This window comes from Poeciliopsis prolifica, unplaced genomic scaffold (genome assembly GCF_027474105.1).
Source record: "Poeciliopsis prolifica strain line A6 unplaced genomic scaffold, Auburn_PproV2 SCAFFOLD001, whole genome shotgun sequence".
Lineage (NCBI taxonomy): Eukaryota > Metazoa > Chordata > Actinopteri > Cyprinodontiformes > Poeciliidae > Poeciliopsis > Poeciliopsis prolifica.
Genome location: NW_026562376.1, coordinates 22470378 through 22497332, shown reverse-complemented (window position 1 = coordinate 22497332; position 26955 = coordinate 22470378). Strand labels below are relative to the sequence as shown.

Below are 26955 nucleotides of genomic sequence, written 5' to 3'. Positions count from 1 at the left end.
TGACTTGGATTCCTCTGGCAGCATTTCAACTGCGCCAATCAGCGAACAGAAGAAGTTGTGACTGATGACGTTGAATTGCTCAAAGACGCAATGACGGAGCGGAAATAGAACCGGCAGCCGACCGATTGCGGGATGAGCTCCTATCGCCGTAGTGAACGAAGCATCTCGATCAGCGCCTCTTTCCCGTCAGAGGAGGATGGTTGCTTACGGCACAAGAAATTACCGGTAAGCTTCACGTGCGTCACGGGCAAACGTTAGCGACTGGGTAAAAGTTATGACTTAAACAGAGTCTGCGTCTCCAGCAAGAGGTCGTTCCTCCAACGGCTCAAACTCTTTGTACAAAGCAAAGCCTGAAACAAGTGGCTGGTTTTTACCAAGCTAACCAGTGCTTCCTCAACAAGTTTAGTTGACAAAGATCTGTTACTCTCTTCCAAACACTTGTACCCAAGTCCCACTGCTTCCCCCGTAAGTTACAGCTGGAGTATCCATCAGAGCGTCCCAGCAGGCATTTATTCATAAGCTGAGCAGCTTAATTCTCTGGCAGAAACACCAAATACTCCACCATTTAAACAACTAAGACTACGATCCCGAAGGTCATTGGTCGACCGCAAGACGCGACTCAGGACCATTCTGCCAGTCTGTGCCTGCAGTTTTGTAATGAGCGCGACATTACATCGAAAGGCCTACAGAAAATCCCAACGCAATCGAGATGATGACTGACATTAAATTCATGGTTGTTATTATGACCTTTAAACACGGAGGCCCAGAGGCATCGGCTAATAAGCTGATGTCAAACCGACAACAGACTGTGTCCTTCAGTTCTCGACGCGGTGTCGTAAACCTTGAGCGAGGTCCTACAATCTGTCACTCCGCTCCGGATTCGAGCCTGATAAGCACATTGTAGAGACGCCAACAACAAAGTGAATTCAGTGGAAAACCATTTGTCAGTAAGGGCCTAAAAACAAAGCTTAATGAACTCTTATGCAGACTGTCGAAAGGAATAATGAAGTAAAACGCAACACAAATTCAATCCATTGCTGAAATTATGGGGTTTCTACACAATATGCTCCCACGATGTGCTTTTTTTTAAGCTATTATTTTCTTTTACTGTAATAACATTCAAAAGGAAAAAATAAATAAATAATTTTTACTCATCCTGAGCTTCGGGTTCCTTTATAGCAGCTCTTTTGCGGACATATGCTCTCAGTATTGTGCTCCATCATCCCATTTCTAATCCGTTTAAACCATCAATGTTTGACATGGAATCAGCTCAGATACTGTTACAGCCCAACCTTGGGTACTAGTAATGTAATTTTTGATAGCGCAGTGCACCAAGTGCGGTGCGGAGAGATGACCTTCACTTACTGATCCCTCGCAATCACCGTAAGAGCAGAGTGTCACTGCAGCGGCATACACCAGATAAGACCAGAAAATAGCGGCTACTATAAAAAAAAAAAAGAGGAAAAGAAAAGGGTTCTGGTAACCGTCTTTCTGAAACCCAACAAACACCAAGAAGGAGAGACGGGCCAGGAAATGGCAGTTACCAGAAATCAATAGATTAGTAGCTTAGCAAGAATTGACACCCAAAAATTCAAAAAACACAATCGTTTTATAGCAAATAAAGATTTATTATCTTTATTATTATCTACCAAATCTACTCATCGCTGTCATCGGGGGCCAACTAGCTTCAGCATTCAGGACAGGCTTTATGCAAGAGAAGAGATTACATTTAGGATTCAATACTAATAAACACACATGCTGGACATTTTCCTCACAAAGAACAGAGCACTCAGTCCAGTAGTGTCATGTTGTTATGCTTGACGTTTATTTTGCGATTAACAATTGAAGTGTTTGCGTGAATATCAGTGGTGATTCATCAGCTGATTAAACACCTGCTCAACTTAAGACATGTCAGAGAGTTGATGTGTGGATCGCCTTGAGTTTTTGGTAGCTGAACCGAAAATCTTAATTCTGTGGCATGTCTTTATGTCAAGGTTTCTCTGATATTTCTTGTCACGTTGTCTTTGCTCGTGACACTGGAAATGAAAGAAAAAATATGTTCAATGCTCTTCATGTGGCTTCATGTCACTCTTAAAGATAAATCAAAATGATGTTGAATTTCTAAGACCAGATCAAAGTTTCATAAAAAGCAGTAACTTGAGGCATTTTTTGTTGTTGTTGTTTTTCAGTTAAGCCACAACTTAAAAATGAGCTGCTATATGTGGGAATAAGTAAATAATAATAATAAAAAATGGCATCACATTAATTTAGAAAAATACATCGATGTTCTGTTGTCGGCCCACATAGAAATAATTACAACATCCGTTCCATACTTAAGATTAATGGCAATCGATTTTCCATTTATGGGACCATTAATGCATAAATCACAAGCATTAGAGATGAATTCCCTCAGGAAACCTTAATATCACCGCCGATAACTCCGGCTGCACACACAACGAACGCCGTCTGAACGCGACACGCCTGCAGACCGGACAGCGGAGTGCGGACAGCGGCCGGCCTCACCTTACAGAGGAGCTTCTTTGTGTTTTCACAGGAACGCACCCATCGGGTGTGACGTTGCCTGTTTAGGACGATGCAAAATTAAACGAAACAATATTTTACCTGACTACCATGTTGATGTTTCTCTCTGGCTCGCAGTGCGTTTCCATGAGCCGCCGGTCAGGCTGCTAGCTCAACGCTAACCACAGAGTTACGCCTCTGCCTGGCTTCTCTACGGCTTTGAAAGATGACCTTGGATACTTGTTTTGCACTTTGCAGAAAAAGATTAGAGGAAATCTTGCAGAAACAGACTATTTATTTTCTGTTGCTCTCAGAGATCTAGCTTTACTTTGCCTCGGCATATAAAGAGACGTTTTCTTAACTGCAATATTGACAGAAAAGGGAAAAATCCTTTTCCCTGGAGGGGGGAGGAGGGATGGGGATTTCTCTATCTTTTTCTTCCCTCTATCAAAAAAGTAGGTCAGAACCAGAGGATAAGAAAGATGCAGAGTTTTGGTTCCGTGGGAAGAAAATGAATCCGACGAAAATCAAGCTGAACTCTTGGTCCTCGTGACCTTCAGCTAAATACTACACCTGGTTTAATGAAACCAGAAAGAGCTCTGAGTTACTGGGATGCAGTTAGGTGGGTGAATGCATAACACCCTCTATTGACTGGTGACTAGAATTACAAAACTGCCTTTTTTTTCACTTTTCTAGGCCAGTGTTTTCGTGACGCTAAGAAGGGAAAACTTCCTCTCTCAATCTCATTGGGATAAAACAAATGTGTGAAAGCATTTCAAATTGAGCTGGACTAGAAGACATGTGCTCTGTGAACTTCAGTCCTTTTTGTTAAAGATACGTTTGGATTTTTTGCTCAAACATTTAAAGGGACTTTAAACGTCAAAAGTGACATAAAGTATGTCACATACAGATTCAAAGTTGCACCAACATTTCTTGCTTGATATAAACAAACATTAAGCTCCATGTATGTCATCTTTTAAAACTCCTGAAATGACACAAGTACAGCGATGTCTTAATATGAGAATAAAGTGGTTATTTCACTTTATTATTGTACTGCTCTTATTCTGAAAGTAATATGACTATTTTGTGATACTATGATGTTCTCATAATATTACGACTTCATTCTCCTATGACTTTATTTCCGTAACGTCACGACTGTTCTTGCAACTTTCTCCTTGCATTATTTCCACTTTTATTTTTCCTAATAGTCTTTCCTTCCTCATATTTTCCGACTTTATTCTTGTCATACTGTTTTTCTTGTCGCCTCATTTTGGTCATGTCTTAGCGTGGACGTAACACTCCGCCATAAATCACAGCACATTGAGTCAACGATTTTGGGGGGAAATAAACACATTTGCTAAAGGACAAACCAGAGTCAGGACCAGTGGTCATTATGTGGACTCGTGATGCAAGGCAGCAGCAAAGGGCAGCCGTGACCTTCTGCAGCAGCTCGCTGCAGTGGAGCAACAGCTGCATTAATCTCCTGCTTTTTCTGCTGGAGGTTCAGGAGAATCTGCTCCTGCATCCCAACCTCACTGAGACAATAATATTAATAATAATAATAATAATGCTGTGTCCTTGTCACCAACCCAAGCTGTTTCCATTCCGTTTGCTGGCGATCCCATTTTCAAAAATGGCGATGAATGGAGAAGAAGAAGAAAAAAAAACGTCCACGTTTTCTTACTCGTTTTCTCTCACGAGAGCCGCCTCTGCAACTCATCTGGGGTTCAGGGTTTTATTTGAGGATACGCTCCTACGTGTGAACGCCTCCGTCTCTGGCATCGCTTTTCGTCATGACCCATTTTTTTTTTTCATTTCTGTTATAAAAAGAGCAAGAGGTGAAGTCAAAAAATGACATAAAAGAACCACCGGGGGTAGACTCTGTAAATGAGATGTTCCAACTTAAAAGAGAAGAACACAAGCCAGGAGTTGACATACGCTGAGCGAAATGACAAAACGTGATATTGCTTGTTTCATAATTGTTGACTGTAAGATGTTTTTATGATGTGAACTGAAGTCAAAGTCAGCTCCGAGAACATCTGAAGCCCAATTCAAACGGGATAAGCCTCATACAGGAACCACATGCAGTGAACAAATGACTTTTCTAGGTTTTTTTTTTTTGTTGCTCCAAATGAAACTAACCCTAAACCAGTGTCATAAATTGGTGGTGGTGAGGCAGACACTGGAGACCCAGGTAGGTGAATGGTGAGTAATTTAATGAAAACAAGTCTACAAAAACACAGTCAACAGAGTAGTCCGCGGCTAGGCAGCACGGCTGAGCGGAAGCTAGGGCTCACACCGGTAGCACAAGTCAAACAGGCGGCTCAAACAACAACAACGACAATCTGACAAGGACCCGACGAGGGACAAAGGACACAGGACGGACTAAATACACTGAGGGTAATCAAGGGAACGAGAGACACCTGGGAGTAATAAAGGGGAAGACAGGACAACGAGGAGACTCAGGATACAGAAAACTCAAATAAACACGACAGAAAAACACGGAACATGACAACCAGCTTCTGTTTAGCAAATAGAAATACTTTCTATTTCTCTAAATGGCCTAAAACAAGAAAGATTTGGTCTGATTCAACGTGAGACTTTTATTCGGTGTTTTTGGACTGTATATACCTTGAGCCACTGCAGCTGTCATTAGCCATTCTGCAATCAAGCCAATTACTTCTTTTCAACTAGTTGCCCCTGGTTTCTGCTCCGTAAGACAAGAGCCACAGAGAGAACACGCCGAACGAAAGCTCGGCTTGAACACTGGGAGGGAGATGAAGATAATTGGCCTGTTACATTCAACGCCTGAAGCCACGCCGTGAATAGAAAACATAGAGATTTCTTTCTTTTGTTTTTTTCTTTTTTTTTGCTCCTAGAAAAGCTTGTTGACAAGACTACAGATGTACAGATATCGTTTCCTTGGTCTACTCGAGGGCCGGGGAGTGCTGTTTATTATCAGAAACCGGAGATTACAAGGAACCCAGAAGAGTCCGACTGTCGGCAAACACGCGCATGTCCGACAACTGTCTGCTGAGGTTAACGCAGATATTTAATATCTATCGTGCATTTTTGTTGATCGTCACACCAAACAAATGAGAATTTGTCATCAGAAACTGTGTGGAAAGCAATGTTTGATTTGGAAAAACAAAAAAAGTCAACTCAGTAGGGTGCCATTTTGGAAAGTTTGATTCTTTTTGTTCTCTACCGGTGGCTCCTGGTAGAGAGCGGCGACACGTCCAGCTGCTCAGTAAAGACAGCACTTCACATCAGGACGTCCAAATGTTTCATCACTGGCTTGTTTTCATAGTTTGGTTTCTGTTTTCGCCACGTCTGTAATTGGTGGAGAAAGTTTTTGTCCAGTTCTGACTTTCCCTTGTATTTATGATCGTCTTGATTCTAAGGTGGCAAAATTCTCTCGTTTCGTTTTTTCACAAACATAATAAAGTTTTGTAAATCTCAAACTATGCTTTGGAGCATTTCTGTCCGGAGTAGAGCAGTGCGGATCAGGCTTGATCGGGTTAAGCATTCTGAATGTTGAATTAGAGATGACGAAGATGCTAACTTGTTAGTCAAATGGACACAGTACCAGTTGTAGTATTTTCACATGTAGTCCAAAGTCTTTTGTTATCCTGGCACTCTGTTTCCCACCGGGTACTCACATATTCTGCCACACAAACAAAAGTTTACATTTTTTTAGAACTTGCTTAAACGAGTGTTAAGTGGCCAGCAGCTCAACAGTAGCTTCTTCTCATGCATCAAAATAAAATCAATAACGTTTTACGTAAAACCGCCATTTTCTGAGTGTCAGGTCTTGTTATAATGTTATTCGCTCATTGAAAACATACCTAGACCGTGACATCAGTCCTTTATGCATGTTGGAGAAATCCTTTAATCTTTTGTGGCAGCCATTCAGCTCCGTCACTCAGTTCCTTAAGACTAGCCAGCAGCAATCTGCTGAGCTCATTGAACGAGCTACATGTCAGTGAAATGCTGCTAAAGAAACAAAAAACGTCGTTAAAGGGTTAATAGAGGAGACACGTTGCCATGACGTCCCGGAAGGCGGAGTTTCAGAGTTTTTAAAGAGACAGAGGCCCAATTTCAAAACGTTAAATTGCAAAGTTATATTTTATACAATGTAGCATTTTTTCCCCCCAACAACTAAAGGTAACTTGATGGCTTCCTGATTGTACTATAAAATTGCATTATATCCTCTAAAACACTTAACACATACCTCTTTAAACATAAATTTAGGCTTAAACTAATCAGATTTCCATATGTCAACAACTACATTCTTACAAGATTATCATCAGCTTGATATGGCATTTTATCTGGAGAACTTGTGCTCTGAGTCTTTATGGAGTCAGAAAAAAAAAAAGCCCCTGGTGCTTATTTTCTAAATTCATATTTAACGGGGGAAGGTGTCTGTCACAAAGAATATAAAAATGGAATCAAAAGGGAAGCATCTGAAATGAGACAAATACTGACTGACAGCCTCCAGTCATGACAAGTCAATGGCTTTACAGATTCTAGCATAACTGAAGTAATTGCTTCACTCAGATGTTCGTCGAGGGGGGAAAAAAAATACAATCATGGCCTCCAATCAGAAACACTCCTACATTTCGCATTTGAAATTTGACAAGGCCACCTGCTTAAAATGCAACCGCCGCGTTACCCCTGTGAAAACAACGTTAGCCTCGATTTCGCGCACACGCTGTTGAGAAAAGAGAGAGAGAGAGAGAAAAAGATGCGGGCCACTTCCTGCAAGCCGGGCGACAACGATCTCATGTCGTTATCATGTGCAGCCTGAGACGGTCGAAAGCAGATAGGATGGTTGGTGCATCCCACTTCATATTCCCGCCCCGTCTCTTTGACATGGATGCAGTTCCCCTGCGCGGCGGCGGGTATTCATAATTCAAAGGTCAAGTTGCCGGGGCTTGTGCATGCACGACGAACAGGAACATTTATCACTCCAGCTCGTGGATAGGTGTCCTTTTCTCGTGCTTATGTAAATGATGAGTCACTTATTTATTTATTTTTTTTGGAGGGGGCTAGGGGGCTTAATGCGGTGCACACTCCGTGCGGCAGAATTCGACCTCCTCTCTGGCGTGAAAGCGCAGCAGCTTGTGACGTGCCGTTCCCCGACGACGGCCGGAACGCCGATGTCGATGTGAAATCTGCCTCGCTGCAATCTGTCTTTGTTTTCACCAGGAGAGCGGACTGCTGCCATCTAAATTTAACCGCGTTAATACAATTCTAATGTGTGATTTTTATTGCTCTCGACGGCGTCAGTAGTAATGTTAAAACAATAATTAGTGTAGTTCGCAGCAATCTGCCAAATGTAACACGTAGTGCTGCATGATTATGGAGTTTTGTTGCCAATTTTCTCTCAAACGTTTGCGCCGATTTAAGCAAATTCAACGTTTATTGATTTTGTTGGGTTTTACTCTGACGTATTTTAAATGTGGAGAAATAAATGGTAGAAAAACAAATCAGACCAATATGGGTTTTTTTTATGATGGCTGAGTTGCAATGGAGATTAGACAATGTAGGTGAAACAGAGAGACGGTTATTGACCATTTCTACTTTAAGTTAGCTGACAAGGTTCACAATGCCCTCATGAACTTTTTCAGCATCATGGATCATGATAGAGTAGTTTACCCCTTGTTTTGAACGAGCAGTATTATGTGTTTTACATGCATATAGTGCCATTTTATAGCACAATCAAGTAACTATGCTACCTCCAGTTATCATAAAAATGCTGTGTATTATGCATGAATTAAAAGAAATTTGACATTCTGATTTAATGCCTAGAAATTGGGTCTCTGTCTCTTTAAAAACTCCTGTTCTTTCATCACAACATGCCTCCTCTGTTAACTCTTTCTTAACCAGCGTTTTTAATTGAGAAGTAGGTCCTATAATGAGCCCAGCGGATGCCAGTTCCACCTGTGTTTGCCAATTGCTGCTGGCTAGTCGGAAGGAGCTGCTCTGAGAGGCTGGAAGCTTGGAAACTGCAACTCTACGGCAGGGGGCTTGGTCCAACCAGACATTTTGCACAGCTTGAATGGTTGCCATGGAGATTAAAGGACTTCTAAATCAGCCATAAAACACTAAAGTCAACACTCCATGTATCATGTTATAACAATATTATAACATGATTTAAAGCTAAAAAAAGAAGAAAAAAAGCTGAATTTACATAATATTGCCACTTTAATCATCTGTAGCAGTAGTATTAGTAAATATAGAAAATACTAAACGAGGCAAAACACTCAGGTTGTTTACAGTGCTTTCTATTTGACTCCTTTTCTCACTTTCTCCCAAATCGTTACTCGAATTTTCATCTAAGCCAATCAGACATGAAACAAATAATCTTAAATCGAATTTCACCGCAGTCGAGATGTTAAATCTCGCAGTAATTCCACTTTTAGCCAGTCCTGTCTCCAGTGACTGCAAAAATCTGCAAACATATAAAGAACGAACAAACAGACAAACCAAAAAAGACAGAAAACACTGGCCAAGCTAAACACTGAATCAGTAAACCCACCGTGCTTTATTTAGTAGCGAGCAGGGTAAGCTGTGCTATTTTTCCTCCTGGCACCTTATGACAACGCTGAAAATACAATAAAAAAAAAGAAAAAGAAGGAGCCTCACCGCCTCACCTGCGCGCCTCATACATCTTCAGTCATGCGGAAGGCCGTCCGTCAGTTTTACTGCACATTGGCTTCCTCTAAACGCAGCATCGATGACTGATGACCCTAAGTGCAACTAGATAACTACAGCGGGGGATGATAAAAATGTGAGAACACACATCCTAGACAGGAAATTGGCCGTTTTTGAGCAATTGGCACAGGGGCGCTGAAGCGTCGGCGCTCCGTTCACGACTCGCTCCCTCGAAAGGCTGGAGAGGCCCGGTCATCCACGGGGAGGGAGTTACAGTCCACTGAACATATTACCGACGTACACAAACTCTGTAGATCTCAATTCTTTTCACCTTAGCCGTCACTTTCACTCGCGGCGGCGGGGAAACGTTGGGAGGGACACGGAAATGCTTGGAACCAAGCGAACCAAAAGGCGCTCAAAAGACGCCTTTGGAAAACGACGGCCCGGTGAAATGAGGGCAATGCGGGAAAAGTGGCCGCCTGTAATAAGGGACGGTTGAAGACCAAGGCCGGCTGGAGTGTCAGAAGCAACAGACAGGTGTTTGAAATTAAGAGGCGACTCACCTGTATTTCACAGTCTGCTGAATTGCTAAGTGGCAGTTTAATCTGATCTTTTAATCTTACCCCTCTCCACCTCCCCTTACAACGACTCGTGATTGATGACGATGGCAATCTGGAAAGCCATTGCTGTCAATGAATGACTTGGCCGCCCCCAGCTGAGCTTCACGGCTTTACGTGCGGCGACCAGAGATCAAGATGACGGATAAAAGAGGAAAAATAAAACGTCTGAACGGACAATGCTCGAAATATCAAACGGCTAAACGCTCATCTGACAATATGTGACAGGGCTGAGTTCAAATACCAGCATGTTATTTCTCGTTGATGACATGGGTTTAGTGAATGCTTTTGGCGACCCCAGAAATCGTTAACCCAAGAGTGTGGAGCCCAACTGTCTGCCATAGATTTCGGATATTCTCATTTTGTAAACAAAGATTTGAAAACTCTTCCGCCGCATCACGTTTATGCACGTCATTGTCATAGTCTGTGAAGCAAAATGTGAAAATGTTTGCATCAATGGCTTTTCAACTGATGTCAAGCTTGAATCTTTAATGGATGGTGAAAGCAACCACGGTTACTCCATAAACCAGCGAGTGTGGAAATCCGTTTAGAGGTGATTAATAATTCATAAATATGTTGTAAGAAAGTCCTCTGGGTCTAACCTTGAACTATATCCCATCTCAAAACAGAAAACTATTTCTTTGATGATACTGCCTCGTTGTGATATTGCTTCTTTAAACCTGAACAGTAAAAGCAAAGGACTGCGACTAGCTCTCCTTTCATACTAACGTACTGAGAAACTCTTTAAAATAACATTAAAAGGAATTTTGTGGTGAATATGACTAAATAATAATCCCTACTACTGTAGTAAAACATTCCACTGTGACTTTAGTATGTCAGCTTTTTGAAAATGGGCTGAAATAAAGATGGGGGGAAAAAAAGGAAATAGAAAAGCAGGAAGATAACATAATCTTTTGTAAATCTACATTATTCAGATTTCAGCCACAGTGAAAGTCTTGACATATTTACATCCACCGGCTCTACCTACCTCTTTTATGGGCAAACTGGGTCATTTATCCCTAAAATGCATAATTTATCTCTCTGCTTGAAAGTCTATGAGTACCCTCATGAAGTGCTCAAACAAACGCAAACCTACAAGTGTCACTTAAAAGGTCAAACTTTAGATTTGTCTTTGAGGACTGTGATTCCTGTGTACACGGGTCTTCTGCTACCGGTTATTGACCTGTAGCTACAGTCACACCTTACCATGCGGTCTAAGTGGTGTGTAAAAGTGAAATGGTCGTTCTTCACGTCTGAATCTGGCACAAAAACACATAACCAGGTATTTGGCCACTCTAAGCATTTAGCATGCTGATGTGAGTGGATCTTCTCCTGCACAGACAGAGCGACTGCGTAACGTAGCGCGAGGTAATGTCATCTTCGAATAACGGCGGCCGGATCAACACATAATTCGGTTTTGTAGCAGTTTGTGTGTAACTTGATTCCACAGGATTTTTTTGATGTGACCAACAAGTCGACAATAAGTCGTTCTCTCATCTGCGAAAACTGGAATTACCCTAACCTTTATTTCTTTTAAATTTTTGCAAAGTTATGTTTATTACTGCCAGAAAAGGTGAAGAAGACGACAGAAAATGGTGGGAGGATGATGATTTTTAATGACTCATCACGTGAACAAGCCTCTTTGTGTGTGATTTTATTTGCTCCCTTATTTAATGGAAATACTGCCATTCGTTATTGTTTTTATGACATCAGTGGAATGTCATAAAAAAACAAAAATTGTACATTTGTAACGGAGACACAGCTGATGGCAGTCGGACATGTCCGGATTTACTCGTGAAATTTCTGGCTTTTTTTGTTTTTATGCCATTGAAATCGCAGAAATTTTATCTCACCACATGCATGAAACTGACTCGCCATTCTTTCCCTCCACCTAAAAGAGGTCCCCATTTCTGCAAGCTCATAATTTTACAGCAGGAAAGTCAACCCCCTCAAACCATTATGTGACCATCGCTGCTTTCAAGACGGGAGGACTAATTATACTGGCGAGGGGGGAAAAAAGGGGCACTCCCATCAGCATATGCAATTTCCTTGAAAGGACGCACTTGGTCAGCAACAATACTGGCACGGGACAAAATGACACCGGCTTCAATGGCGGGATCCAAGCTTAACATTGCCCCAAGCGTCGCACCGGCCCTTCCTGCTTCGTCCAGGCTCCATCTCAACAAATTTAATCAGAGAAATTACACACTCAAAACAGAGCTCACAAAAGATCTGTCTTTGGTGATGCACACAGGTTGGGATGGTCAACCTGACCCGCTTTTAACTTCGTAAAAAATATGACAGGCTGTGAAAGAGGAAGTTTTCTTTTGTTATCTAGAAAAATAAGCCCTGCCGAGCCGCGGAAGCTCATTGACCTTTAGCCGCTTCTTAGTATTTGTTTCCTTTTTAGGAGTTTCTAGTCAAAGTACAGTGACTACGTCCAACTAAAGTGCCGAAGATGTGAAAAACAGAGTAAAGTTAAAGAAAACGCGACTGCTATAGGAGATTCATGTGATGCCTTAGCCACACTTAGGATCCTTTTTTTTTATTGCTTTTATTAAAGTTGCTGGAGTTGCAGCTGTCGCCACAGAGACACTAAACACCAATCGCTTCACGTGAGATCCAGCTTAGTTTGTACCTTAAAAAAAAAAGTCACATTCCTGATATTTTCTTCTGCCTCTTTAAGCCTCGTCCTGAAACGTTGGTGACATTTTAACTTCTTCTGCCAGCGCTCCTACAGTTACGAGCTCCAAGCCAACAGAAGCGGTGCTTTCCGGCGAGTTCTGCGGTCACTCCGAGCGTGCGTCTTGGAAATAAAGCCTCATCGGTTACCTTAAGAAAAGTCCCAGGCAGTGATTGGTGGCCTGCTGGTCCAGAAGATGTGCTGGATCTGCTTACTGTGTGGAAAGTGGGAGGCGGGAGGAGTGAGCCGGGTCCCTTCTGCACCTAATCCACATATCCTCGCAGCATTCCCTCCTCATATGATCAGCCACCTGCAACGACCAACAGGGGAAACTTCACTTACATTTTGCTGTGTAAAATCACCATCCGGTTTGTTGTCCTCGCCTTTTTAATCCGTTAGATTAACAAATTATCTAGCTTTGTTAGATAATTAGACAGCAGTGTTACCAGACTATTGTTGGATCTGGGAAAGAAAGCAAACCAAAATATTCTTCATAAAGTTTTATACCAATGTAGATTGAATGTGTCTTTTAACGGAAATGTTTTGGGGTTTTTTTGTTTCTGTACTGGTTTTGTCTTGTCTTTTTGTGTTTTTTTCCCAGCATTGCAAGTTGGTTTTTGACTTGTGCATTGAAATGTTAAGCAGGAGCTCAAAATAAATAAATTCATTCATTAAATACGTAATCTTGCGTTCAACATTTGTGATATACTTTTCTTCTTCTTTTTGGAATTTCTGATTTAAGCACAACAGTCATCAAGAATCTAGATCGTCCACAAAACTATCAAGTTAGACTTTTATCTTTATATATATCTACAAGTGCAAAATGTGACATTACAAACAAATAAATAACATGAAGTTGATTATTCATGTTATCGTATCTTCTCGCGCTGCTGCTTACGTCACTAAAGACCAAATAAAATAAAAAATTGAGGTCCATACTTCCTCTACTCCCTACTCCTCTGAAGAACATAACATCCTATTAGATACAAAACACCACAGAAATCACCTTGTGTTTTTTTTTTCTCCTCCCTGTCTATAACAGCCAGTTTGGCTGATTAAACTCCCGGCCCAGAAGCCGTTTCATTCTCACACTGAAACGACAGACATGAATCCAGGAAACCCTAAACTCTGTACATAAAACTCTCCGAAAACATTTGCTCCTCTTCGCCCGGCTGCGGTCTTGATTTGCGGGAAGTTGCTGCTTTACTTTACTTTTTCCCCCCCCAAGACATGTTTACCTACAAGAGAAGACCCGAGCAGCCAGGATTAGTCTTAAGAGTTAAAGCCGGAGTTGGCGGTCACAATTAGAGATGCAAAAATGTTCCATGCTGATGACTGCTGCAGTGTTATGAAGGTTTTTTTTTTATATCTATATACCCTGTAAATGAGAAACCCTCCTTGCAACAGATTACAGCAGTATTTCAGACTTCTGGGTATCACGTCCTGACTTCCCGTCTGAAATAACCACAGGCTTCATTTCCGTCTCTGCCGGGGAGAAACGATGAGCCTTCAGGATCTCTCCGGAGGCCAGGGGGACGCCGGAGTTCATTTGTTCCTTCATTACATGAAATAAATCTCTAAATAGATGCCGGTGATCTTATTAATATTCACATTTCCAATCACCTTTTTTTTTCCTTCTCTTTTTTTTTTTTTATCTGCTGCAATGTTTTACATTTATTCGCACTCACAGGGATACCTGATGACAGAGTCGGCTCATAATTATTGATGCGTTGGATCAAACAGGGGAAAAAAAAAAAGAGCAGAATTCACTGCATCAAATTATCATGAAAGCCGAGCCATGACTATCAGCAGAGAGTCCGACGGAGCGAGAACCCGAGCACGGTCAAATGAGATGGCAATTATTTTTTTTGATCTTGTACATTCTGACAGACGCATGGAGCAGGATGATACATTTAAATCAGAGGAGACGCAACTTCCTTTTGATTTCCTGGCTGGGGGAAAAAAGTCGGCCGGCGGAGCAGAGGCGACGTGTCCGAATGCGACGTCATTGGCTGAAGCAGAGACGCGTCGATGTTCCTCCGGTGGGGGGGGGATGACCTTACGATTCGACTGCCTCGGTACGGGCGAGGTCGCTTTAAAATGTGACACTGCTAAAAAAGTGGTCGCAAAAGCATTTATGACTTGTGCTTTTGATAGATTATTACGGAAGGCAATCGAGAACAAAATCTCCATTTTTTCATTCAGAATTGTGACTTTTTTTCAAAGAATAATGAGGGGGAAAAAACTAATATTATTGACATGCCCTTGGTTAAAGTCATAATTTTGAGGAAAAAATTTTTTGTGAGATTTGTTTTTTTTTTTTTGTAGTTGCCCTAATCTTCTAACGTAGATCACAACCTCAAACTTCACTGACTTTACTGACTTTTCATATGACAGACTGGCACCAAGCAGCAAATAAACATTAACTCAGGGAAATCCAATCAGGATCGGTCATAACTGTTTACAGAGGGAATACATGATTGAGATTTAATGAACCTAACAAATTGCCAGAGGTGCAAATTTTTCAATATTAGCCGAGGATTTAATCACATTTCTGTGAGTGCTCCTTTCAAAGCTCCAGGGAAAATTCGCAGGGTTGTTCTGAGCTTTAGCGAACATGAAGGCAGCTGTTAATTTACATCCGTCTATTATCCATACCGTGCTCATCCTTGCAGAGTGTTTGTGTCTATTGACAACAGTCATTGGGTGAAATGCCGGGAACACCGGGGCAAGTTGCCAGCCCATCATAGGGCAACCTGTTAATGTGAAACCAAAAACAAAGAATTAAGATTAAATCTACCAGGTATGTTGAAATAAGAATAAGATGGAAACGACATTACTAACATCCATACTTTGTATGGCAGAAATCTTTTTTAAAAAATTGGAAAAACATAAACCGATGTCTCACTCTGTCGTGTCTTACCAGGTATCAAGGCATATACATGGTGAGGTACTTCTATACATAGCTTTTGCGATAGGTTCAGGTGTATTTCTTGAAAGAAACACTTTTTTCACAGTAGCCACGTGATCAACAGCCGGTTGTTACTACTGGTGGAAGTGACGAAAAAGACAACAGGAAGTGGCAGGAGGAGGATGGCGCGGCTTTTTTTTTTAATGATTTATATTCACGTTTGATTTGCGTTGCGTTTCTTATTTAATTGAAGCACCACGATCACAAAGTTGCGGTTCTTTGTGGAATACCGATAACGTTGTGCACACGTTTTGTAATGTTCGATGTCTGATCACTTTCACCACGTCTAGACGCATGCGTAGCAGCTGCTGCAATGTGATTGGCCAATTCACCTTTTCTAAGCAGCCGTTGAACAGGTGCAACGACGATGTGGGTCACAGAGCACAGATGACGAAATCAGTCTTAGCCTGTGCTAAACTGAGTATTCTGCAGTGTCGTATTTGAAAAAAGATTGTATTATACTGGCATCTTATTGTCATCTAACAGCAAAACGCAACGTGGATATTTATTAGTTTGTCCAAAAAGTAATTTCTCTGTTGCTTTACGGTTTAGCTTAAAGGCCTGCACCTTGATATTATTCACCACTTTGTGATTTCCCTTTCAGCGCACGGAGCTCTTGAAGTGAAATCCAGCCCTGTCCACTTCACATCAGAACGTGCCTCCGGCTGTTTCGGCTGCAGGCAATCGGCCCTATTGTTTCCTCACTCTGAAGCCCTTCACAGTGGGCTTCACAAAAAATCATTCCCGCCACTTTGTCACATACGCGGGACCTCGGGGAACATCGCTCTTAACGCCGCCGCCTTCCACCTCAGCATGCAGAAGCAGACGCCGCATGTTGTCTGTGAAGCATAGCCGAGACTCAGACGGCATCAAGGACGCTCGAGTGACATAATTGTGAAGTCAGGGACGTGTGTGTGTGTGTGCGGGTGTGTGTGTGTGTGGGGTGTGGGGGTCAGCAGGTATTACAATGTAAGTTGAAAATCAGCAAGCTCGCCATGGAAAAAACCTCGACATAATCACTGCTTAAACCAGAGGCACATTTTCACACCTGGCAGGAAAACAGACGGCAGAAAAACAGGCTACAGGAGAGACAGAGGAGTCATCGACAAAAAAGAATCTGCAAATTGTAAATAAAAAAAAAAAAAAAAACGAGAGAGAGAAGAAACTGGCACATGATAGAAGATGGGGGAGGTTAAGGCTCCAACTGGTAAGCTTGACAGGAAAGCAATTTTAGGGGTGAAGAAGTGATTTAATAAAGGAGATCCAGTTCAGCAAATGTATGCATAGGTGGATTATGAATCAACAGCAGCTTGTGCACAAGAAAAGAAGAAGAAGAAGAAAAAAAAACCTGGTACATTTCAGGGGTGTGCCGGCCTGATTTTTACAAATAATTTCCGTGAGAAGAAGCATTTGCCACTGATAGGTGGGGGGACTTTCATTCCTACCCCCCTGTGTTTGTGACAAGATTAGGCTATCTCTCGGCGCGCACATGTATGACTGACTCCTTGGGGCTGCTCGCGTCGCTCTGGTACGCCCTCCCTCAGTCCCAAGGCAGGAAGCATTTCTATTTTCAATGCGATTAGCTCTCACCACAAGCCATCCGACAGGCAAAAGCTTCACCCACATGGCACTCCCCGCTCCAGGGCATCTAGCAGAACTTATCATAGCCACGGTGACTAACAGGCATCCCAGGGAGCGTACCTTACAGTAGGACTCACTGCGGGGAACGCGGTTTCACCCTTCGTTATTGTTCAGTCATCTTCATATGAAATGCTTTTCCACAGAGATGCCAATTTCATTTGGTTTTTTTTGGAACTCCAAATGAAACGGAGCTGGATCCAACAATGAATTTCGGTTTGCCTATTAATTCTCCCGTCAATTGCGAACAAACGCTCCGTGTTCGGTCCTTTGTTTTTCTCACCGATTGAACAGTGAGATTGTACCAAAAAGGGATGCTTTTAGCCCGAGCTGGAATTAAAACGATCTTTAACACCCAAACTCATGTCGACTAGATTCTCGCTGCAACCACGTTTGTCGTGCCATTTGGGAAATCCTGGTTGAAGCAGGAAGTTTCCTTTCCCCCTTGGGCGTGCACAATGGCTTCGAGGTGCCTCTTAGCAAGCCACATAGCCTTAACTGCACTGTCGGGACTAACTGTGCAATGTGTGGTAGGAAAGTAGTGTTGTAGATTTGCAAAAATGGGAAGTGATTACGTTAATTGAATACGTTGGGATGTTAGGGTGGGGGGAAAAAGGAATTAATTAAACTGTTGCGAAGCTTGTCAAAGAAAGTTGCATTGCACAGGTTCAAACGCATGGTTGCACGAAACTTTAACAGAAAACATAGAACAAGCGTCACAAACATTCACGACACTGTGGCTAAATGTATTTGCAAGTTTCAGAAAACTGGAAATTTTGCAACCATGAAGTGACCCGGAGACGTGCAGGGAGTCCCACCAAGATAACAGTCGTCCAATAGAAAATGTTTCTTTTTTTCTGTGCATGGAGACTTATGACCCACCCTGGGATTCAACTAGGCTGAGTCTAATTTAATAATTAAGAAAACTTCTTAATAGTTGTTAACATGATTGGTGACTTGATAATTGACCATACTTGTAAGAACTCCAATCACGAAACACAAAAACACTGGAATGACAAGCAGTTAGCCTGCAAATTTACCTCTGCCGCTTCCTCTGTGTCTCAGCATTAAGATGAAGTTCAGAGTTTGCAGACCAATTTCTTACTTCTTAAAGGCATTAATATTGCAAAGCATTTACCCTGTGTCTGGTGGTCTACAACCCAGTATCCCCATGGCCCCACCTCAGACTGTATAGACTCCTTCCTGCGTCCTGTTAGCTTAACATCCCATTTTGTTGGGACTCCTATAATTTACGCCTTATGGTGCATCTTTCACCTTAAGCTCAGGTTGCAACCATGATAGATTTTCTTTTTTTTAAAGTTACAAACGATTTCAGAGATGCTTAGTTTATCACATTTGTACTGCAAGGTATGACATTTCAGGGGTTAAATCAGGAAATGGTGTTTGGGGATTAAAAAGAAGCTTCTCTATTCAGAAAGAATTTCCATCCATTGACTGGATGAAGCCTTTCTCCACAGACCGAAACAGACACTGAAAGGGAGCTATAATTATTGTCTCTCTTCTCACATTACACCCGTCCATTGTCACAGCCGAACTGCCAGTAAACAATGGTCGTATGCTGATGAAGTGCTGGTGTCTGGGCCAATATTTCAAGTTAAAATTTTTTGCCCGTTTCAACCGGACTGCCCGCTCGAAACGGGGAGTCCGGTCCCGACACAGAGTCACTCAGGTTCTCCTGTCTCGTTGAGTTTTATGCAGGAACCATCAGTCCACGGCCAGGTCCCAGAACCGTTTTTGTAAAATGGCCCGATGTGGAAATCAACTGTGAAATCCATAGGAGTGTTTGAAAAAAAAAAGAAGTATCTTTCAAGGATCGCGTTATTTTTCAACTCAGGATGAACGACATGCCATAACTTTTTTTTTCTTAAGAAGGAAATATAATTTCAGGGACTTTCCAGGGCATTGTGATCGGATCACATTACACAGTCGATGCTTTGCTCGGATCTCTCACATCCAGTGTGTCGCCCTCTGTGTTTCACTCATGGCTCATAGAGTTTATGCCAATTGTTTCTATCTGTTATTGCTGCAGATGAATGACTGTGGAGATAAATGCACAGTCAGTCGTCCACATGCACACAGCGCCATCGAATCAAAACAGAAGGCACGAAGCTCTTGATTCGTTTTAAGTACGACTTCAGAAGGTGATTTAAGCTTTACGGTTCTCGAACCGTGGCGCAAGCACCACTGGCAGCTGCTGCCTTTAGTGGAACTCAAAATACATGTTGGTGTCAATTGTTCTCAAAGTTAAATGCAAAGGAATTAACTACGACGTAGAGCAACTACGCATCAGCAGCCAAAGAGGACGAGGTGTTCAAGCATCTTTGGTTGTCGGAAACCGAAGAAAGAGGAGAGAATGGGAAGAGATTTTGAGAATTCCCAGTTTAAACTGGAGCAATCAGCAGTTCACCAGAAACACGGATAAATGGATTTTAGTCATGTTCCCAGTTCAAGGTTTGAAAACCAGACGGATAATCTACTAGACATGCTCTTTGGAAAAGTTAATTTCGCTTAGCAACACAAGCCAATAAGCATTTCTGTGCACTAAATACGTTAAAATTTTATACTGCAGCAACATTTACACTAAACAAGACGAGCATAATCAAAAGAACAGGTGAAGTACTTTATTGTATTTTTCGTCTTTTTTGTACAGATATTACCTGGTTTTAAATTCATGTCGGCCATATTGGATTTTTGAAGTAAGGACTTGTAAGTTATCCTTAAAGTACTGAGTCCACTGAAAGCACTGAAAGTTGCTGATCACTTTTGTTATTTATATACCAAACAAAGCTGCTTTTGATTGCTAGTGTGTGTTTACACCAAATAACATGGAATAAATTGATCCTTTTAAAAAATCTGTCCCCATATTTGCAAAGAATTAGCTACTACTTCAAATGTTCGTCTTTGTTTTCTGTTCATATGACGCCGTCTCTCAATGAAGCCGTATCACATTTATCAGGTCATGTGCGATAGGAGCTTTAGGGCCATGAACCTTTTTCACCGTCGTTCCCGATGTGTTCAAAATAAGCAGCGATGCGGGCTGAAGGACAAACACTCTTGCTTTAAATGGGCGCAGTAAAAAGCATTTAGGTAAAGTTAGTATATTTCAATGGGATCTGTTCGAGAGACAACCCCTTGACACGAGTCATCTCGCTCCCCAAAGAAGGCCGCACACATTGTGCATAACAAAGCACTTATAAACAAGATTACGTAACACCGAAAACAAACATAAAAAGGCAGATTTCCACCCACACTTCAATACAAAAGCTCGAATGCATCCATTAATTTAGCAAAACTCAATAGCAGAGAAATAAACACAAAACCGATTTTGTATATAATTATACACGTATATGTTATATACAATTTCCATGGCTTTTTGCGGCTTCGCTTGTACACATTTAAAATTACTCAGCCATTCCACTGTGTTGCAAATAATTTATTAAACAAGATGTCTGGATTTCTTCTGCATGTGTGTATTTGGTCGATAATGACGTTTGGGGGCAAATTTCATGTCAACACTCTCATTAAGACACATTAATTGGGGGGAAAACATTGATCTACTCGATAGTAATCGTCCATATTTGCAAGGCAAGCAGCTTGTGATGACAAAACAAGCCCCTCACAGATGTTCTGCCATCGCATCACATTTCAGCAGACACATCTACACCCAGGCCCCGGCGAACTCATAACTGTACCAGAATTTCATCACTCTGCTTTTCCTCTGTCGCTTTTCAGTTTGTTTATTTCTGTTGTGGCGGAAAATAGCTGGTTTTAGCAGTTATTTTGCCACATCTTCAAATTACAGCCTTGTCTCCCCGCATTAATATCCAGGTTTTGCATATAAACAGTTTGCCGTTTCTTGCACACCTAATAGCTAAATTACACACAGGTTGCGTTATTGTATTTGCTCTGCTGATTAGCACAGTGGAAGCGGAACTGCTGGATGTGATTTTGTTGCAAGTTTAGTTTTTTTTTTTTTCTTGTTTTCCTTCCCCCGCCCCTACAACACGGGAGCAGCTGAAATCCATATGTAAAATTTAGGAATGGAAGTAACATTCGGGGTCCTGCTTCTCAACCGCACTTGATTGATCGATCGTCAACATTCGCAGGCATTCCTCGCTCGTCCCAGAACGCAAACGCCACCTAAAGCCTGGGTGAAATCGTGCCTTTGTCCGCAGCTCTGGAAAAATCTGTTGCAACGGACCCTGTAAAGCCGAGACCACAACATGACGGCTTTGTCAGAAACTAAAAGCACTGGAAAAGGCAGGGGAGCACAAGCACTCAGCAGCGATGTGAGAGACTGTTGAAATCATAAATAAAACCAGCCCCTGGAATTTGGGGTCAAATGCTTTTTATGTGTGTGTATTTCATTTCCTCAATGTTGTGAAGTCTTAGTTCTAGCTAAGTTGCTACCATGACTATTGATTGTCATAGAAAACCATCTTTTTACAATCACTGTTTGTAATCAGCTTGCCTGTTGTCAGGGCTCCGGTCAGCGCAGATACAGTTCTGTGTTAAAATGAACTGTAAAAATACTTTTGAACTACTGCGAACAATGTTTCACGACACATAAAGTAGCACACTCTGCGTGAACAAACAATTTTTAGCTTCATGTTTACATTTTATGCTTGGATTTGGACATGTGAAGATGCATCTCTGTGCGTTCTGGTTTTTTGTCGCATTGATTACAAATTCCAGGTTTATTATGGAATTGGTTTGTTATCTAAATTTATGCTTGATTAAAAAAAATTAAAAATAAAGAAAACTCAATGGGACAGTGCACACACTGAAATTTCTCAAGCCGGATGTGCACAAAGGTTTTATGAGTTTTATGCTGAATTGCTGCCTTGTGTAAGACCACAAAGACTGTATCAAAAACTGTTGTATTGTTTTTATGCCATTAAATTAGTAGTGAGCACTTGAACTGCGGCACATTCATGCCTTTTTTTTTACTCCACCAAGCTTAGGTAAGACGAAATTTCACGCCCTAATCGAATTAAGCGTTCCTCATTTTTATCATCAACTCACGGGCCTCTGTTATAATTAGTTGTGGGGCTTTAAATAACACATGCGCGTTAAGTGCGAAAACACAAGCCAAATAGACTAACCGACGCTAACCTCCCACGAGACGACTTAAAAAAAAAACTTTTGACCTGCAAAAGTAATTGCGTTCTCCCTGAGCCCTTGTTTTCATGGTTCACAACTCCTGCCCCCTGCTCGCCTCGAGAAGAACTCTGAACTCATTTTTGCGACTTAATTCGAAAGCACAATACAATCAGGGTAATTAGGGGAACACACCAAAGTTTGCGTGGCCGCCAGATTTGAAGAGTCACCGGGGAGAAAGATGCCAAAAAACGCTGGTCGGCCTGTTATTCCTTTAATCGAAAAGCAGCACTTTGCACGGGAGCTAATGAGAGAGGCCTGAAGCGGGAGAACTTTAATTAGTGCAAACAGAATCAATCACTCGTTTGTGTGTCGCAATTAAAAAAACAACAACAAATCCTCATAATTTGTCCTTTTGCTTCCTTTTATTTTTCATTAAACTGGGATGCGTCTTCATATGTTGTTGTGTTGCCCATACAAAATCAACACGCCATCAGATTTAAGTCATTATGTCAACCTCCTACCTGTGCCGATTTTAATAATGCATTTTTTTTAACTATCAAACGCAAATCTTTTCTTTTCACAGCAATTTAATCGTTGTACTATAAGTTCAGTTCTAAGGTCATGCTGTAAACATTAGAGTGAAAAGAGGCTCCAAACCAGCACACACTGTTACATTATGAAAGTCTGTGGTAGCATCTCTCGGCCTTTGTTACGTGATTTCCATAGCGATGTATAACAAACAACAGGGCTCCAAACAAAGATGCTAAGAAGACATCAGTGACTGGAACTGGAGGATTTTCAGATCTGCCTTCTGGCTCAAAATGCCAAAATTTCACCTGCTGCAGTACAACACTCTTCAGTGTAAACGTCGTTACTGTCAGAAGAGCACTCAATGTTAGCTAATTGTGTATTGATGTAGAAAGTGGTTTATAGTAAAAATGTAATTTTCTGCTAGCTGCCACAACAGAGAGCTGGACCTCCAGGCTTTTCTTACCGTCTCAATTTAAGACATTTGCTGTTTTGCTTTGTGATGCCAAATATTTGCTATACAAATATGATGAAATTAAATTTCACCCACTCAAAATTTAATACACTAGGATGATTTTTACTTTCACAATATTACCGCTATGATGATTGCAAAGTGACATAATATGCAGCATTATTTCCAGCTTCACTCTGGCACTCAAATAAAGGGCTGACTCAAAATTTGCATTTTGATTATTTTTGAATGAATGACAATAATTTTTTTTCTTTCCCACCAATTGTTGTGAATCGGCTCATGCAGTGCAGCATGTTTTCTGTTCGCCGACAAAATAATGCCATGATCCCGTCGTTGTTGGTTTGCTCTATTTTAAAACCACCACAATGAACAAAAGCTTAACATGCAGCGGGTCGTCCGTCTACAAGTTCCTTCGCATTACAACTTTACATCCGCTTTAATTCATTTTAGGTCATTTCTTGTCTGACCCGCAGACGCGTCTGCTCCAAATGTTTTGTTCTGGTGGGCGACCTGTCGGGGAAACTGAAACTGGGCTCCGTTTCCTGCTGACCGCTGGACCGGCGGCTCAGTCATGAATATTTACGACCACACCGGGAGGCCATGGAGACTCATTACGACACCAGGCTATTATTTCAGGCCTACCGTTGTTTGAACAATGTAATCACTCATGCTCTCAAATTGGAAAACTAATGAAATTGTAATCTTGGGATAAAATGATAATCTCACCGTGAGTTTGACTAATCTGGCATGTGGCAAAAGTGAAGGAAGAGTTTAAAGCAGAAGGGAGAGCAAAGACTGTTAGGAACTGTTTATTTCATTTAGTGTTTTTTTTTTTTTTTTTTTTTTTTTCTCAGATGGATATTATGAATATGGGTCTTTCAAAACATGCTTTAGAGAAACTCATCAAATTTGCGCACAAAGTAGTCTTTTTATTTTTATTGTTACTTTTGCAGCACACGGGTCGACTCACACGCTGTGGAAAACGCCGTCTGTAATTGGGAGTGCATCGATTCACTTTTTTAAATTTCCGATGACGCCATCTCAGGTGTCGGGCGATACGAATCCGATACGCAAAAAGCTGTGCTGAACTGACTTGAAATGTTTCTTTTCTTGAAACTTTGATATAGCCATACTGAATTACTAATAGATTTGATAACTCTGCACTTTTATGCACAGCAGTAGCTTCGATCAAACGTGTAAAAACTACTTTAATTTGGAGAAGAACTGCCGATTTAAAATAGTTAAAAAAGTTTGTTTCCAAAACCTGTTTTGGTTTAGAAAGAGCAATTACATTACATTTTATAATGTAAAATAATTACTAAATCTCTGAGAACTAAGCATAGAATTAGACTGATTAGATCTTATTAATTTATTTCTAGTCAATTTGTTGAGGGGCACACTCTTCTTAAGTTTAGGAAGTCAGAAAATGGAAAAAAAACAATAAGAAACCAATAAGAATAGATTTTGAACACAGAATGTTTTGTGACGGAAATGTCATGTTGGGGAGGAGAAGCCGCAACGAGTCGTGACTGAAGGAGCCGAATAACATCTGTGACCTGTTTAAGGAATCCAAGGACAATAGCAGAAAGTCAGGTGGAAGGAAAAAGTGTGGCACAACAATGTACGAAAGCAGCAGAAATCCCAACAGGCTTCGGGGGCTTGTGAAGCAAAGCTCATTTATGGGTTTGGGAAAAGATTCACAAGACCCGGCCCGCCCCCGGAGCCGGTGCCTCGGGAGTGGCAACACGGAGATGGGTTATAGATGTTCCTTTCCTTCTTAAAAGCCTCTTCTGAACCAAAGGCTTTTTGGTTTAGAAGGCTCTTACACCAGCTAAGCAGGGGGGGAAAAAAGTACTCTCACTCAGCGGGGTTTAAAGTTTTTAGAAGCACGTAAATGTTTAATTTTTTGTCGGAGTGCAGAGGCACAGCATCTGAGCTGCTTAAGGTCCTGTGTGGACTTTCCAGACAGTCATGATTTGGTAAACAATCTCATTTTCCTACTACTGTGAGGTTCTGGCTTCCCTCAGAGTAGCCGTTTGCAAATAAAGGAGGTAATTATGAGGCTGTTGTCATTACATCCAATCATTTAAAGCTGCAGAATTAACTTTTATTAAACATTTTATTTTATTTTTTGACATATTTGTTGAAAAAGCCACTATGACAGTGAAATACCAGACAATCTGTGAAAAAACTGAGCCTTTTCCAACTGCTCCCTCTGCCAACTAAAACAACCAATCAGAGCCGGGAGGCGGGTCCTAGCGCTGTCAATTATGCCTGCTTATATGCTGATCACACTCTGCACATTTCGCTCTGCTGCTCTACAGCTGGTTCACCGCAACTGAAACATGAATGCTAAGCTAGTTAGCATAGCCACCAATGACAACAGATAAGTCTTTTCTCAGATAATCAGTCTCATTTTATATCGTCGCAACATGCAGACAGTTTTAAAACATGTAAATAATGTTCAAACGCAAACTAAAAATGAAAACATTGTCATTCTAAGACAAATATCTCTCAAATAATTCATTCTTCAGGTTAAGTTTTCAATGTCCCGTTTGGTGAGTCTATTGTGATAAAGCACGCAAAGTAAAAACTAGAATCCATTTCATTTGCGCTGAACAAACCAACGATTGAATCGAACTAAATCAATGATGAAAGTGGACTCTTCTTTTTCATAACTCAGCAGCTTTTGGGTCGCAATAAATTAGAAACACGTCCAGCCCGCCCGTCATCTTAAATATGAAGTTCAGATCAACAGAGAGGAAAATAAACACAACAGAAGTAAGAACAGCAGAAGACTTAAGATTCAGTGAAAATGCTGCCAAAAGAACTTGAGCTTTTTTTTTTTTTATGTGTGTGTGTCTTTGGAAAATTGAGATAAAGAAAAACTGGAGTAGCGTTTCAGGGAGTTAAGATTAATAGCAAATGCAAATTTGTGGTTCTGTAAGGCGTCCAGCGTCATCGAGCTGGCTAACGCTCAGAAGTGTAAACGCTATAACTTTGGACGGAAAAGATAATATTGTGCTGACACACTTCCACGCATTTCCTTTCAAAAGTAAAAAAAAAAAAAAAAAAAAACCTGATTAATGATTTTCTTTTTTTCCCCCCTGTTTTGGGTCTCCCAGTTTAGTTTGAGACGGTGGAAGAAAACCCCGCGCATCGTCAAATGAATCATGTTTGAGCACATTTTACGAGGCATTGCTGTCTTAACTTGGTTTTGGTAGCAGATGCACTTTTATTGGTTTAAAAAAATAAAAAATAAAAAAAGACAGAAAAACAGCTTCTGATTGAGGACATCATGTTCCAGATACTCCAAGTGTCCTGTGATTGTTCTCAACTGTAGTTAACAAAAAAAACCAGTCACAAATTATGAACCGCATTTAATTTAGATTTTTAACCGCACCACTGTTTTGCTACGTTTTTCAAGGATTTCTAAAAAAAATTATAAAACGGTTGAACCTAAAGATAAAAAAAAAAAAACAATTCTCAACCTCATCCTAAAGATAAACAGTTTAAAAAAACATAACATTCATTGTGGCTAATTTGTGTTGCAATCACTCTTTCCCAATTTCAAACGTCTACCTGGGATTTAAAGATACAACATGTGAAACAACGTCGCCTCTTTGTTTATCCGCTATATCTAAAAGAAGTCGAAAAAGCTTTGACTTTGTAACACGGAGGCTTTGGTTTATCATTTGTGAAGCAAGTTTTGAGTTTAGCTTCAATGAGAAGATTAGCCGCA

General features: G+C 41.2%; 1 protein-coding gene across 2 annotated transcripts in view; it reads right to left on the bottom strand.

Moving 5' to 3' along the window:
* Window positions 1-26955, bottom strand: part of lingo1a (leucine rich repeat and Ig domain containing 1a) — a 135396-nt gene that overhangs the window by 60701 nt on the left and 47740 nt on the right. For both annotated transcript variants that reach the window (XM_055031324.1, XM_055031314.1), the window contains one exon: window positions 12630-12790. The gene's annotated coding sequence lies outside the window, so the exon portion shown is untranslated. The remainder of the gene's footprint in view (window positions 1-12629; window positions 12791-26955) is intronic.